The following is a 6,984-nucleotide window of genomic DNA, read 5'->3' as shown; positions in this document are numbered from 1 at the left end:
TCTGTCCCAGAAGTTAGGTTGCTTCTGCCTGTCCCAAAGCTTTGTAGCTTCTGTGGTCCACACTCTTGCTAGTGCAGACTGGAGTCCAAGTGAACAGGAGCAAAGTTGGCTCTCCTTCCAGCTCAGGCCTTGAGACTCCTCCCTGGCAGACACCCCTCCTTGGACAGGAAAGGTGCTAGATGACTGGAACCAGAAATGGGATCCTTCTCAGAAGCTGTGTCACTTCTGCAGGCCTCCATCTACCTGGCAGTGCACAGGAGCAAAGATGGCTCTTCTACTGGTTCCAGCCTTGAGACTGTTCCCAGGCAGACACCCCTCTTAGGGTGGGAAAGGTGCTGGATGACTGGAACCAGAAATGGGATCCTTCCCAGAAGCTGTGTCACTTCTTCAGGTCGCCCCCTCCCTGGCAGTGCACTGGAGCAAAGATGGCCCTCCTACTGGTTCAGGCCTGGAAACTCCTCCTGGGCAGACACCCCTCCTAGGGTGGGAAAGGTGCTGGATCCTTCCCAAACTTTTTTGCTCTCTCTCCCACTCTGAATATCTAATAAATCATAGTTAACCTTTGAGGAATGCATTCTATGTGACAGAGAGAGATGTATACATGAAATTAAACTGAATATTATGGCTTACATAATATCTGCTCAAAATCATGCCAGCCAAATTTGAAATACTACCTCCAGCTGAGAACATACTAACAATTGCTCTTCTCTTTGATGATTCTCTCCACTGTCTTTTTAGTTGAGTCCCCATGAGGATAATTTTAATATGCTGATTGTGATTGTTTGTGTATTCTTGGACTAAGGATTGGCATCATTTGGAGATGTGGCCACGTTGGAATGGGTGTGACCTGGTTGGAGTAGGTGTGTCACTGTGGGTGTAGGCTTAAGATCCTCACCCTAGTTGCCTGGAAGTCAGTCTTCCACTAGCAGCCTTTGGATGAAGATGAAGAACTCTCAGCTTTGCCTGTACCATTCCTGCCTGGGTGCTGCCATGCTCCCACCTTGATGATAATGGACTGAACCTCTGAACTTGTAAGCCAGCCCCAATTAAATATTGTTTTTGTATCAGACTTGCCTTGGTCATGGTGTCTGTTCACAGCACTAAAACCCTAACTAAGACACTGATTATGAAATTCTGGACATAGAAGTAAGACTCATTTTCAAGATTTTCTCTTAGAAATGATAAGGTTGAACTTGCAGTGAATTATTGCTTTGTATCATGGAATGTCTGTATTATAATTCACCCTGATAAAGTGATGCTATATGAATAAAATATTAAAACCATCAGAACAAATTATGAACATAGAAACAAATGTAAACAGTTCATATTAAGCTATAGTCTATATGCATATTTTTAATGAAAGTGCTGTAAGCTTTTAAAATCAATGTTTTATATATAGGCGACCTATCATACCATTTCTTTTCTTAGTGTAGTTTATAATTCTCATTGTGCTAAATTCTAGCAATAGCAACCATAGAAAATGGTTTAAAGAAGATGGGCTAGATAATGATTCACTCCTTTACTTCATGCATCCATAATCTAAACCAAAACAAACTTGGAATCAAGAACCAACTACTGCCTCAAGCTTTTGTTAAGTCCACGTTCTCTAGACATACAAAGTATGCACTACTCAGGGGAAAAAGAATATAATCCATGGTGTCTGCTGATTCAAAGGGAGAAACAAGGCTGTCATTAATATTCAAAACTAGGACATGTGTGGTTTGTTCTTATAGCGCATATTCCTTCTCTTCTGGTTTTCATATCCAAACTTCTAATGCTAAAAAGAACCCCCAGAGCTCGTGTCTCTAGCTTCATATGTAGCAGAAGATGGCCTACTTGGCCATCATTGGGAAGAGGGGCCCTTACGTCTTACAAACTTTATATGCCCCACCACAGGGGAATGCCAGGACCAAGAAGTGGGAATGAGTGGGTAGGGGAGCATGGCAGGGGGAGGGTATAGGGAACTTTCGGGATAGCCTTTGAAATGTAGATAAAGAAAATATATAATAAAAAAAAAATGAAAAGAAAATCGGCTGCTGGATGGTGGTTGCATCACCTTTAATGGTGGACCATTGAGTTCTAAGTCAGCCTGGTCTACAGAGAAACTCCCAGGACAGCCTACACAGAGAAATGCTGTCTCAGTAAACAAACCAAACCAAATAAAAAACAACAACAAAAAACAAAATAAAAAAAGAGAAAAGAAAAGGAAAAGTTAAAAAAAAAAAAAAGAAAAGAAAAGAAAGAAATTAAGGTTGTATTGGGTTGTTGGGATGTGCTCCAGAAGTGCACATATATCTTTTATTAGAGGACTGACAGAAAGCTACTATTAGTTAAATATGTTGTGATAAGAAAGGCATGTATAGTTTCCAGAGTTGTTTGCAGAGCTAACAGTCAATTCATTCACCTCTAGTGAACAAAGTATGAGGGTTTTGTTACCTTTTTTTTTTTAATATGCTCTCTAATTAAATTGCATGAAATGTTGTAAGCCCTTGTAATTAGCAGTTCTCAGCAAATCTTCATTTTTTACGTTATTTGTAAGAAATACAAAATGTAAGGAGGCATAGCTATGTCATCTTTATGGAGAATCATCAAAAGAAAGCTTAAAACACTTAAGAGACTCCTCTCAATCAGTCAAGAGCCAAAATAGGAAAGACAATTAAAAATATGTACTGAAATGAAAAAAAAAATAAAACAATGGATCATTTTAATTTTCAGTGAAGACATTTGAATTTATCACATGTTTTCACATTTATAATTGCTCCTATGTCACTCTGTCCTTTTTCTTATTTCAATACTATGTAATTAAAAGAGATTATGATAATGTTCAAGCTCAGTAGTTTCATCCACAATTGTCACAGTAAGATATATTCTAGACTCTTCTTTTTTGTACAATGTATTGAAAGTAACAAGAGGGACTTTCCATATAAAGAAACTTTCATTTTCCTTAATTTTTCCAACAAATACATACTTTATAAACTACAACCAATTATGGTATAGAAGTGTACTTTTAACCAAAAATTATTTTTTCCAAGTACCTAAATATGTATTAAATTATTTATGACAGGATTACAAGACATTTCTCTTAGAAACTTTCCCTGAATACAACCATATGTATATTAATTGAGCTTATATCTCACTAAAAATAACACATCAATTGTATACTTATAAACAAACATTTCTAAAAAAGACAGATACATACTTAAAAACTCATTTTTACTCACTTCCTGTGTACATACTTAGGTTTTCCTCACACAAAATATATTTTTTACATTTATCATACTATTTTAAGTAATCTAAAAATTAACTACCAGTACACTATGAACAGGATATATAGCTTCCATCTATTTATGCCTTTTTAAAAGAAAATTGGAAATAAACATTCTTGTGAAGTAACTTAAATATGAAAGAGATTTATACAGCAATCATAGACATTTTAATTTTAAGATAACTTTTTAACTAATTGAATTTGATGTATTTTACCTGACACTTTAACCTTCTGTTGATAAACCAAAGCAAAAATATTAAAATCGTAATACTCAAAAATTTCAATGGAATAACATAAAACTTGTTTTAAATACAGAAACTGTATTTGAAAAGCACATGAAAAATTAAGAAACAAAATTACCCAAGAGACAAAATCACTACATTTATGTTGCAAGCTACAACTCAAATAATTTACATAATATATTTTGAAAATATTTCATGTTTTAATTACTTAACCTTCATAATAAAAAATAAATGCAAACATTTTATCTTTTTGAGGAAATAATTACATAGAAAAGATGGAAACATAACCATAATGAGACTTTAAACATAATACACGACAGTTTCTGATTGCTCAGTATCCTACAAGATTTCATCTCTAGCTTCATGTGCTAATCAAAGTTTAATATTCATTTTTAAGATGAAAATATTAACTAAATTTGTCAGCAGGCTAAGTGACCATTTATATGTTTTCTGCAACACAGGAATTTTCGAAGATATTCTAAAACTTCTAATCTTAATTTCTTACTGTGCTATTTTCTTGCACCTTACAACCTTGGTTCTAAATCATGTGAATATAGATATTAAATATACATAGTTGTTTAACATGAAAATGGTGACATACATAGTATAGTCCATTAAAAAGAAAAATGTTTGTTGATGCAAAATGCAGAATAACTGGTATTGTAAATTATTCCTAGTTTCAGCAAACTTGTATGTTTTTATTTTATCTATGTCATTTAGTTTCATACAAAATAAAGAAAAGTGATACAAAATGTAAATAATTGATAATAACAACATTATCTACAAGCCTTTAAATTGTTGAAGGCAAAATATTTCAAATGAATTTTAATGCTTTTCAGGGCATATCAGAATCAAATAAGGTAATTATTGCTTAAAATGCTTACATAAACTCTGATTTGCATGCTAGTAATTGCTATGCCTTGTGGCACTCAGCAATTGACAGAGCAATGATTTTAATTATTGTAATTTAATCAGTATAAATACTTCAAAGTTATGCAAATACTATTTCATAATCCACATAGACATCCTGGAATATTTGATTTAATTGTCTTGTAGACAATTTTGTCTAGACAGTTTACTCTCAGATATGACACTGCATTGCAATCGGAGCCTTTCACTCACATCAAAGCTCTAAATCAGAACAAGGTGAGCTAATTTTACAAAGACTGATACTTCAAACATGAAGTTGCAAATACAATTATAATATGAAATATGGCAAGGATTTTACTTAGATAGACATGGATACCTATAGTTAATCATGTCTAACACTTTCTCTGATGTGAGATAGTAGATGCAACACAAACAAAAGGCTTTGAATAAATAAGAACAGAAAAGACACTCCCAGTTAGGAGATGCATTTAAACACTACGATAGTAAAATCTAGTGGCTTGGCAATAAGTTTTCATCAGTGTTATAGTCATTCACTCCCTCAGCTAGTACCTCTTAAGCTTCAAATGGCACGTTTTTCGTGCTGAAAGGTATAGTGTGCATAGAGGCATAGAGTTGTTTTGGTGTGACTTTTGAATTCTCAGAAATGAAAGCAAAATTTAATGTAACCAGATTTTGGAAAACAGTTTTCCCAGACAAACCGTAGTGTGAGAAATTATTCTACCGCAAGTTAATCAGTGCTATAAACAATTTATGGAGAAAGAAACACATAATTTTGCATTTATATAAACATAGGCATTATTCCTAGTTGATGTGTCTAAAATAAAAAAAGTGGCTGATAGATTTAATTTTTTACTGTGATGAAAACTGTTTATTTTGAAATATACAACTAAAATGATAATAATATTTTTTTCTTACCTAGCCATATTATAAATAAGGAGAAAAAATGCAGGCAAGATATAATGTCCAGTAGAGCAAAGGGAAGAGAGCCTATCCCCTACTGCTGTCATTTGGATCTCAGGCATTTCCACAGGCCTTAGAAGTTTGCTTCCAAATATGCTCAACTACTGGGAGGTGGAAAGGATGTGGAAACAGTTTTTTAGTGTTATTTTTAATAGAAAATACTTGGTGTCAGATTGACTATGATCAGAAACTCACTTTTTCTTTGTATTTACATGAAAAATCACAAAGGACATTTTTTTCTCTTAGAAATTTCTGCCTTGTAATTTGTTGTCAACTTGTACTAAAGTTTGACACAAGTCAAATAAGTTGAAAATGTCATCTTATACTAAAGGTTGAAATGTTGCTCAGTGACTCAGCTTGTCCCCATAATACCCTTTCCTTAAATGGGGCTTGAATTATGTCTATGAAATACATATGATAAAGTTGACCATTCATGAGTAATAATATATAGCCAAGGTGAAATTATAGTCACTCCAGTATACTATTTCTGTTTCACGAGACTGTATCTCATTAGGGAAGATAACTAATTCTCCTCTTGAGTCTGAAAACACAAACTTATCATTTGTCAAACCTGTGAGAATATACATGGCGAACGAATGCGAATGACCGATGGGAACTGAGAAGAAAGTTTTGTAGGAAGTAGAAAGAAGATAAAACAAGAGCCTTGTTGGTACAACTGAAGGAACAGAATTTCTACAAGAACCAAGAGTAAGAAAGCGTAAGGCATCAGAGAGAAACACAGGTGCCAAGAAGCATTGGGTACATCTATGGACAGACCTAGCAGAGGAGGAAGTTTATTCATATTCAAAAATCTAGTCCATGGAAACCAAGAACACAAACTTGTATTGTTTGTGTAAACAATAGTTTTGAATATCTAACTCAATTTGATTGCTTTGAATTCAGGCTGTGTGTGTGTGTGTGTGTGTGTGTGTGTGTGTGTGTGTCTGTGTCTGTGTCTGTGTCTGTGTATATGTGTGTGTGTATTTGCAAATTCATGTCTTTATGTTAAATATTGATGATCTAAACTAGAAAGATATATTTTCTACCTCATTCTGTAACTGGATCCCATAGATATGGTAGATATGGAGACAGACTGCAGCAGGTACACCCAAGTAACAGATGGATCACAGAGTTCCCAAAGCAAAAGTCTGAATTAGAGAAGTAGTCTAAGCTGGCAGATATAACAGAATAACACTGCCAAAGGACAGTGTATTGCTTGGTTGTTTATTTTTGGCTGTTTTTCATGAACTGAAGAAAAATAAAATTCAGTTAGTTTTGCAAAACAATTGTTCACACAAAGAATACAAGTTTATGTTCTTGTTTTCCATGGACTAGAACTTTGAGTATGAATAAACTTGTGGAGTCCACCTCCAGTAGAAGACAAGGCATCAAGTTGAATGATTGGGTTGCTATCTCACAGTCAAAAACTCTGACCCAGCACTCCTCCTGTCTGAAAAACTACAGGGACAAAATGAAGAAGAGCATGAGAGAAAGGAAGTACAAGGACAGGAACAAATTGGGATCTAGCTCAAGGGACACCTTAAGGCCTAACTCAATTACTGATGCTAAGGTGTGCTTACAAACAGGGACCTATTATGACTGAACTCTGACAGGCCCAAAAAGCAG

Source organism: Mus pahari, chromosome 4 (genome assembly GCF_900095145.1).
Source record: "Mus pahari chromosome 4, PAHARI_EIJ_v1.1, whole genome shotgun sequence".
NCBI classification, from domain to species: Eukaryota; Metazoa; Chordata; class Mammalia; order Rodentia; family Muridae; genus Mus; species Mus pahari.
Note: the sequence above shows the minus strand (reverse complement) of the source record.